The sequence below is a fragment of the Physeter macrocephalus genome, chromosome 10 (genome assembly GCF_002837175.3).
Source record: "Physeter macrocephalus isolate SW-GA chromosome 10, ASM283717v5, whole genome shotgun sequence".
NCBI lineage: Eukaryota > Metazoa > Chordata > Mammalia > Artiodactyla > Physeteridae > Physeter > Physeter macrocephalus.
This window is the reverse complement of record NC_041223.1, coordinates 47,014,397-47,024,781: the sequence shown is the minus strand read 5'-3', so window position 1 is coordinate 47,024,781 and position 10,385 is coordinate 47,014,397. Positions and strand designations below refer to the sequence as shown.

Here is a 10,385-nt window from a genome sequence, read left to right as displayed (position 1 = left end):
TGGCACATATATACAATGGAATATTACTCAGCCATAAAAAGAAACGAAATTGAGTTATTTGTAGTGAGGTGGATGGACCTAGAGTCTGTCATACAGAGTGAAGTAAGTCAGAAAGAGAAAAACAAATACCATATGCTAACACATATATATGGAATGTAAAAAACAATAACAAAAAATGGTCATGAAGAAACTAGGGCCACGACGGGAATAAAGACGCAGACCTAATAGAAAATGGACTTGAGGATATGGAGATGGGGAAGGGTACGCTGTGACAAAGTGAGAGAGTGGCGTGGACATATATACACTACCAAATGTAAAATAGATAGCTAGTGGGAAGCAGCCGCATAGCACAGGGAGATCAGCTCGGTACTTTGTGACCACCTAGAGGGGTGGGACAGGGAGGGTGGGAGGGAGGCAGACGCAAGAGGGAAGAGATATGGGGACATATGTATACGTATAACTGATTCACTTTGTTATAAAGCAGAAACGAACACACCATTGTAAAGCAATTATACTCCAATAAAGATGTTAAAAAAAAGGAATATTGGAAAGGATTAATAATTCACTTGGGGGGGGATCAAAAAGGTGCACTAATTTAGCACTAATTTAAAATATCCCTTGCTTGTTTATTCTTGTGACTGAAGGAAACAAACCACATAAAACCTCTTTAAATGAAGGTTGAAAATTAGAAGCACATTATTTTAAATGCCAATTTCCATGTTTCTCAAAGGCCCAAGACCCACTTTCATCAGGATCTTCTGGGGGTGAGTAGCTGTAAAAATGCAGATTGCTGGACCATATCCCAGTCTAGTGAATCTAACTCTCTGTGAAATATGCCCAGGAACCAGCATTTTAAGTAACTCTCTCTCCCCTCTTGTCACTCTCATACATATTAGAATTTGGGAACCACTGTATGCCATACTTTTTTGTGTGAAACTGATTTCAGATATCAAGATAACCACTGTGCCTTGCTTGTATTTATATTTACATGACATATAACAATTTTTGAACTTTGTATTTTATTTACCTTTTTTTGCTGCAGAACTACACATAGCTGGCTATTTTCCTTATATTCAACAACAGCTTTTACTTTTGTATATTTTTTAAAATATATTAAATATTCACTTTTGACATAATTAAGAGTTACACAAGAATGTGAGTTACTTCCAACGTTCTCTTACCTTCAAATCCTTACTCTTATTCAGAAAGTTCTGAACATATACAATGGAAATTTTCAAGAAGAATATATGCAGTGGATTCTCTGTTTAATTTTCAAGTGTTTCAGGGCTGGCCAAGGAGACTCCTGAGGTGGACATCAGAAACGCCATTGAGAAGGGAAGACAGCAATGCTGAAGCCTCTGGGTACCTGTTTACCTCTGAACAGAACAGAAAAACAAATAGTTGGTCACCTGAAATTCACAGAGAATCTGCTATGGAGAAGGTTATTTTCAGTAAACTAGCACTGTTACTAAATTTAAACTTGGCCTGGGTTTGCTGCTCCCTGATTTAGCACCGTTGTTATTTAAAATTTCATATCACTGTGAAGTCAGAATTGCATGATGCTGTTGCCTGCAGAGGATTCTGGTTGAATTCATATTGCTTTAATTGACTATTTTTCTAAACATTGCATCAAGTGGTATAATTACTAATTTTATTTTTGATATGCAGGTGTTACATTTTGGTGGTGAATTTCTTCCTAAGTCAAGGCTGATGAGGTCTTTTGGAAATACATCCTTATGTGAGACTCTATTACATCTCATAAAAGATAAAATGTGATACTTTTACTAAATCCCAATGGAATCATCTGGTACTTTTGCTATGTTTTCTTTAACATGGGTAATGATTGCCAAGATAATCAGACATAAATAAAAATTATATCTTTTGTAGTCAATATGTGTTGCCTACTCAGGGAAACCAAAATTGTAGCTTCTTTGCTGCATGAGTTAAGCAGGTGTTAGTAGTAGCTAATGGAAAAAGAGAATAAAACATCTATTTTAAAAATTGGTAATTAATCATGCAAATATTCTCCCAAAGGGTAGAGGAAGAATCATGTACAGATAAATACAAAGTCAAATACAAAATAAGAGTGTAATACATATGTAAGCACAGAGCACACTGTAGAACGATAGGTTTTCACGGAAGAGCTTACTGTTTGGCCACCCAAAAACCATTTCCAACTTTCTTCTTGCTTGCTATGACTCACACAAATAGAGAACAGAAAATCAAATGTTCACTCTCCTGGTCTCCCTTACTGCTAAGAGTGGTCATGCGATCCCATTCTGGCCCATGAACTATAAGAAGTACACTGGGTTAGAAATCCAGGCAGAAATTTGTTTTATTGATAAATAGAAAGATTCCTTCTCCTCTTCTCTTTACCACACAATTGCTTTCCTTGAATGAGGCCGTGATACTTGGAGGTAGAGCAGTCACCTTGTCACCGTGCTGCAAAACACAACAAAAGTCCAGAGAAACTCAAAGATATCGGCCCTGTTATCGACGAGCAGCCGAACCAATGCTACTAACTGTTTCCTTTGGAATTGTACTTGTTTAAACCATTGGGTTTTCTGTTGCTTGCTAACAGAATCATTGTAGCTTGACAAAATGCTCAAAAAACATTTGTTAAACAGTAAGTGCCACTGCTATGATTGTAGTGATATCTACCTTTATAAATTGCAAAGTAATCTGCAAGTTCTCATTCTATGGAGTCAAGGACAGCTTTCATTCTGACAGAGGTTGGAACTTGCCTTGTTTTGACTCCTAGGAAAGTTGTGCATGTGGGGAATAATGGGTCACAAGGTGGTGGTAACTAACTAGAACAAAATGAAATGAAAAGTCTAGCTCAGAGCTAAGTTTGGAATAAAAGGGTCAAGTACTATGGCAAAAGAAAGGATTTCATTTTTGCCTCAGTGCCAAAGCTACCACATTAGTCGAAATCTCAGTGGAAGAGTTTGAAGTTCCACCATTATTATCTTGCTAAGCCCCGTGGATTCTTCGTCTGAAATATTGTTCACATCCATTACTTCATTACTGGCTTCCTTTCATCAACATTTCTTACTCAACCACAGTCTGGGTTTTCACTTTCTCTATCCTAAACTATTGCTATAGACTCTTTAACAGATTTCTTTTTCTGTTTTTCTTAAACATTGCCATATGTACTATAGTTGCCTCAAGACTTAATTTTTTGAAATAATTTCATTGGATGCCTCTTCTGTTCAAAACAGAAGAACTTTTGGTCTATTAGATTAAGAACAAGGTCTTTAACTTGGCATTTAAGACTCCTTATAACATAACTCTTTCTAGATTTCCTATCTCCCTTCCCCAATACTCTAGGTAGTTTAGTGAGAGGATTTGTCTCCACTCCAGAGGTACACCCTGACTAGGTTAAAATAATCCATGTACCTCAATCTCTACCTACAATATTAGCGATGAGCACACAACCTTAATAGGTCAACGATCTCCATTCTGGGGTTTTCATTGCCCTATTGTGTAAATAAATAAATAAATAAATGAACTTTGTTTTTCTTGCTGGACATAAGCATATGAACATGTAGCATATGGAACTACTAGCAACCACCTTGGGATCATCAGAAGAGAACTTGCTAGAACTTAAGTCAACACCAAGGAAATAGCTGAAAAACAGAAAAAAAGGATCTGAGTTCTGAGCTTGGTGTTTCACCCCGGGACAGAGCTTTCCTTGCAGGTAGAATACCCTGAACGTCTCAGTTATGTGTGAATTTATAGATTCCTTTTTTTTTGTATTAAGCCAGTTTGGGTTGGTATCTCTGTAACTTGCAACCAAAATCTTTACAGTCTATTTATTTATATTTTTATTGTGTTCCTGCCATTTCATTCATGTCTACTTCTCTCTCTTCTTATCTATATTCTACCTCTTTTCATGATCCAGTCCTCTTCCCCATGAAATGTTTCCAGAGTCTTCTAATTCATAGTGAGAGAACCCTAATCTAAACCACTTTATTTTCCACTGTATACATTGATAAGAGGGCCCATCAAAGTATATGATGCTATCATCTGATGACTCTCAAATCTTATCTTTAGCTTAACATTTTCTTCTATCACCAGACTTTTATTTCTAACTGAATAGTTGACATCTAAACTTGAATGTCTTGAAGGTCCCTCAAACTGAATTTTTCCATAACTGGATTCATAAAAACCTTCCTCTCAAATACACCTTTCCTCCAGTGTTGCCTATTTTTGTAAACAGCACCATCAGCCATCAGTTAAACAAGCCAAAAAGCAAGGCCTTCAACCTTTAAAAAAAGGAATCAGAGTAGATTTAATCCTTCTTTTCCCCCTTAGCCCCAGTACCTGATTATCAAATGCTTTTGATTTTACTGCTTAAATAATTTTTAAATCTATCTACTTTGTCCCCTTTCTTTCTATATCTTCCTCTTTCCTTTTCTCCTCCACTATCATCACCACTACCACCACCACCACTACCTCTAAAACCTTGTCTGTTCCCTGGAATACTGCATGGCTTTTTTCTGTCTCTCATCTCACATTTTGTTTCTCTCCACTAAATTCTCCTCATGGTATTTAGATCTTTTAAAAACACACAACTGATCATGTCAACTCCTTGTTTAAAAGCCTTCAATGCCTTCTCATTGTTCTCAGGGTAAAGAACAAGGACTTACATCACCTAGTCCCTACCTCTTCATTCTCATATCCCTAGAGAGAAGTGATTATTTCTGTTTATAATTATCCTCATTTTTAAAATACCCTGCATTCAGCAGAGTGCTTAGCACACAGTAGGCACTCAATAAATATTTGTTGAATGAATGAACAATTTCCTTACAATAACTCTTGAACCATGAACCACCTTGTGTTATTATTTTTTCCTGTATATTTTATTTTTTGAATTACTTATTAGTATGCTGAAGGCAAAGAAATGTCCTATTTCTTTGTACTATATAGCAGAATGCTATGTAAGTAGTAGGGGTTCAGAAGGCATTCAACTGTATTGATACTGATATTTCTTCTACTCTGATTCTTAAAAGGATAAGATTAAAGTGAACAAGGGGAAATATATTATTAGTCTGTCAAAAATGGAAGTAAAAAATAGGTAACTTGTTTCTGGATCCCAATTCTACAGAATCTGCACAGATTAATTATAAAGGAGCTGTTTTTCTGCGTGACATGGAGAACCTTCAGATAAGCCCTGAGTTATGTGAATAAACACTCAAACATGATGTTTGCTATTTTCACTGTCATACTTTCAAATATTTTATATTTCTCTTTAAAAATCTTTTGTCTTTGAAAATACAAGCAAAAATTCAATAGTTTCAATAATTTTAAAAATATTTATTTATTTATTTTTTGGCTGCATTGGGTCTTAGTTGTGGCATGTAGGATCTTCTGTTGCGGTGCGTGGGCTCTTTGTTGCAGTGTGCGGGCTTCTCTCTAGTTGTGGCACGTAGGCTCATCAGTTGTGGTGCGAGGGCTCTCTAGTTGTGGTGCACGGACTCAGTAGTTCTGGCATGTGGGCTTAGTTGCCCTGCGGCCTGTGGAATCCCAGTTCCCTGACCAGGGATCGAACCGGCATCCCCTGCATTGCAAGATGGATTCTTAACCACTGGACCTCCAGGGAAGTCCCAATAGTTTCAATAATTAACAGCTAGAGTCTTTTGGAGCCGAGACAAGTTATTTTGGAAAATAGTTATCCCAAGTACAAATTAATTCCTAGTTATTGGATATTTACCTGAAAGGGGCAAAAAGAACTGCAGGGATTCCAAGGTAGGGATGAAATTTTAGCCTATGCCATATACTGATATTACCTTAAATAAGATATTTCTTAGAGTAACCTAAAATAAGAACATGCACTGGAGTCTAAAGGTAATGAAGCAGTGGGGCTGTAAGTGTTATTAAACAGGAGGACACAGGGATACATGTTTCTCAAAGGCTTCTGACTGTGTTAACTGTGGCCAGAAAATACTTTTTTAAGTTGAAAAATGGTAGATAGAATTGAGGGGAACCAGAAGAGGAGAGGCCAGGAAATTTAGGAGGAGATAATGCAAATTTTGTGCCTGAATAAAATTCTTCAGCTGGCTTAAACATCTGTTTCTTAAAAACTAGTTGAAGTTTGCCTAAGGCATACTTATATACGAGGTAACCACCTTTGGGGTTCTATAGACTTGTTGTTTAGTTATAAATATCTTCTAGTCTTCTCAGGTATTGAATCTGTTAGGGAGTTTGTAAAATTAGAAAAAAGAAACGAGCCCACTGGCTTAAACCCCAGCCCCGCGGCATGGAGGGTGTTGATGCCGGCACCAACACCAGGCTATGCAGGGGCTCCCGAGCACGGCATGGAGGGGCCGGCCTAGCTGGGGCCCGCGGCCCTATGTCTTCTGGCTGCGACGATGGTCCTGTGCATGCTGCGGGGCCGCAGCCACCGGGTGGTGGGCACCCGAGGGGCCAGGAGGCGAGCCAGAGACCCCAGGCGGGTGTGGGCATTGTGTCCACAGCCAAGCGTCCCCGAGGCCGCACTCGGGCCATGATCACTCGGTGAAGCTGCGCCGGGACAGCGCGGCCGACCTCTTCTCGTGCTCTGAGGACCTGTGCGCGCTGCAGGACTCGGTGCCTCCTCCCGCCGTGCGCGCTTCCCTGCGGGATGGCCTGCTGGACTTAAGGCCGACCGCCTCCGCGGGGTGGACTGGGAACCGCTCCTGAGCACCCTCTGCCCCTGATCTGTATCCAGAGCTTCTTCCAGCCACGGCTTGGCGAGACAGGTTGTGACAGAAATAAACTTTACAGAAATCGTGTTCCTGTGATAAGAACTAAAGATGTGACCTTCCAGTTGTGTAAAGCTCATAAATGCTGTGTAAGCGTGTCGGGTGCGCTAAGGAAAGTGGAGCTAAATGGGCTAGTTCTGAGAGAGAGAGAGACTTAACTATGTTAACAAAGGTCCATCAGAATTTCCTGTGACTGTGACAGTAGAGAGTCCTTCCTCCTCAGAAATCGAAGAGGTCGATGATTCCTCAGAAAGTATTCAGGAAGAGCCAGAGAAAATCAGTTTGGAACAAGAAGCGTTGCCGGTACAAAGTTATCACTTTAAAGCTATAGAGAAGATTATTTTTCAAACGGAAGCCTGATTGCAACATGGCACAGCTTGTGTGAGGGTTCTGTTTTCCCCTCCCATCTGCATTGTATCCCCTTGACTGGTTCCTTAAGCTTAGACCAAGGTGAATGGTGGACATTTGAACTCTAAGAAATAAAAATCAAAATATGTCGTTAGTAATATATTTTCCTTTCCTTAGAACCTTAGAATATTAGATATAGGGAGAACCTTAGTGATCATAAGATAAAGAAATTGAGTTCTGAATGAATATAGTCAGCTGATTCAGTGCTCTTGTTTTACAGATGAGAAAATTGACAGTTCTAGTTGAACTCTGTTTTTACAAGAGGAAAATATGGCCTCATTTTATTTTATTTACTTATTTATTTTTGTGGTATGCGGGCCTCTCACCGCCGTGGCCTCTCCCGTTGTGGAGCACAGGCTCCGGACGCACAGGCCCAGCGGCCATGGCCCACGGGCCCAGCCGCTCTGCGGCATATGGGATCCTCCCGGACCGGGGCACGAACCCGCGTCCCCCACATCGGCAGGCGGACCCTCAACCACTGCGCCACCAGGGAAGCCCTGGCCTCATTTTAAATAAAAGTAAAGTTGAAAAAAAAAAAAAGAAAGAAAAAAAATGGAAAAAGAAACCTTCTTGCACAAAACGCATTTTAAGAATGACTACAAATAGCTGTCTTAAAAATCAGAGAGCAGGCTATTTTATAATTTTTACCCAGATATTAAAAGACATTTTAGGAAACTAGTGATTTGTAATTTAATATTCAACTGCTTTTCAAGCAACATTCCACCAGTATATAGTCATGATTTCTTTTCTCCTGTAACTTAAACTCCAAGGGATAGGCTAAAGTCGCCCTGTTTATTTTGCTTCTCTTTATGTAAATAAAAAATAAGCTTAACTGCATGAAGGAAGGACCTTATGCTCTGCCTCTTTCTACATGCTTCTTTTCTGTATAATGGGAAAAATTATTTTCAAGTATATGGTATTTCACTGGCTAAACTTTTCTGTTTCGTTAATTTCTATAGCTATTGGCAAGATTGGGTTAGTCCTTTTGCATGAAAATTGACATGTGTTCTATAATTATAGTACAAACCTTTTGCTTTTCTCTTTTTTTTGAATTTTATTTTATTTTTTTATACAGCAGGTTCTTATTACTTATTTATTTTATACATATTAGTGTATATATGTCAATTCCAATCTCCCAATTCATCCCTTTTGTATTTCTTTAAAAACTGATTCCTTTAAGAGTATGAGATTGCCAATGGATGTCATAGCCATTCTATAATGCAAGTAGTGAAGTTTTAAAAAACACATGGAGTACAGATGTTCATGAGTGCTACAAAAAGAATATAAGCTTGCCTATTTACGTATACTTTTTGTAGGTTTCTCCCAATATTGCACTGAAATGTAAAAAGTTTTATTTATCTACCTCTGGCTCAAAGATTTAGAGTACCCTATAACAGCACCTACTAGTAAAAAGTAAAATTCTCTCTTATAATTTTGAAAACTTCCTAAGGAAATGAGAGAAATAATATCATATGATGAGAATTAAATAAGTAAAAGCTACACATAAGACATCCATGATTATTCCTAGATGACTGACCTTCTGTGATTATCTCAATAAAAGAAACACTGAGAGTTTGGGAACTCCCTACAGTCCATTAAGGAGATCTGGAAATAATTTCATTGCCAGGAGACAGGACTGGAAAGTGACTAGAGAAGCTAAAACTGTATCATAACAGGAAGGGCATGGCTAGAGAGGGCAGTAGTTTAAGTTTTGTTTTTTCTTTGTGAGAGGATCCATCTCCCACAAAATAATCCTTACACAGAATCCTAGCATTCTGTGGAACATGGATTGGCCACTACTAGCTTTGAGAATGAAGAAGAGAAAATCCAGAAATCAGAAGTTGCCAAGGTGGATCAAGAGTTTCCATCCTCCTGCAAACAGAAGTCACATCTTCAGAATGTTCCTCACACTTCCCTACGGTCTGAATGGCACATCCCTCATAAGCACCCACGTTTACTGCTCAGCTCCCCCAGGGACTGTAGGTCAGAAAGAGGCACTGGACACAGAGGACACCAGCATTCTGGACACAGTAGTGGAGTGGTTCCCCATTCATGAACTGACCACCTAGTTCAGGTACTTAAGTTCCTTGTGAGTCTGACCAGAATGAGACTGCCTCCTTAAATCAAATTCTCAGGCTGGTAATGAGGAGACTCATACTCTGAGCAGTGGTAAATTCCATCAAAGCAGTATGGCTTTCATTAAGGACATCCATCTGGTCTGCTCCTTCTTATACACTGATCTTCTTTACTCTGTGGTTCTGACATTGACATTTCTGCAGCATTTTCATTAAAACAATCAGTAAAACACCTGCTATTCATGAATTTCTCTATTCTTTGCACTGTGGAGAAAATTAGTACAAATCACACACAATTCACATAAGGTAACATCCACTTGTAGACACAGACACACAGTTCAACTATCAACTATCTAACTGTCTTTAGTGGAGACTTGTAATAGGTTGAAAAAACTGTGAATGTATATAGCTCTACTCTTAAATCACAGAATATATTTAGAAGTTCTAAAAATTTCAATGTTTATTCTTTACTCTCAATGACTTTAAACTGTATTAATTTTCTTTTGATTAATAAGAGTTGAGAGTAGAAACTATGCCTTCAATATTCTTCTGCCCATCTAGAATGTCTGACTTACAGTGGATGCTTAATGCATGATGATGATCACTACATACAAAATTTTGCATCAGTGCAAAAGAGAAAAACGTTTCTAGACTTTATTATCATTTTCATTTATTTCTGGCACTCAAGACAGGATATTTGCATTACTTTTCAGCACAGGCATGATGCATTTAGATATGCTTTCCCATCTCGGCCCAAGATAAAATACATGCCATACAACAATTGGTACTGCAATTTTATGCTGAATTGAAATATTTTAGACTTTGATGGGTTCAACAGATATACACACACAGAAAAGACAGATGTCAAAAAAACAGGAAAATGTTTAACTATATCTTCAACACTGCAAACTGGGCAGTGTTATCGGTGCTGTTTGCTCAGGAGGTGAGTTACACGAACTTTATATGATGATATTAAAAATGGGTCTACTATCAAACTCTTAGAGGAAAACATAGGCAGAACATTCTGTGACATAAATCACAGCAAGATCCTTTTTGACCCACCTCCTAGAGAAATGGAAATAAAAACAAAAATAAACAAATGGGACCTAATGAAACTTAAAAGCTTTTGCACAGCAAAGGAAACCATAAACAAGAC

The 10,385-nt window shown here is 38.4% G+C and overlaps 1 protein-coding gene across 8 annotated transcripts in view; it reads right to left on the bottom strand.

Annotated features, from left to right (window-relative positions):
* The window catches only part of HS3ST5 (heparan sulfate-glucosamine 3-sulfotransferase 5), a 358,640-nt gene that overhangs the window by 247,101 nt on the left and 101,154 nt on the right, over window positions 1-10,385 (bottom strand). For all 8 annotated transcript variants that reach the window (XR_003681466.2, XM_055087546.1, XM_028494526.2 and 5 more), the window contains exon 2: window positions 1,182-1,376. The gene's annotated coding sequence lies outside the window, so the exon portion shown is untranslated. The remainder of the gene's footprint in view (window positions 1-1,181; window positions 1,377-10,385) is intronic.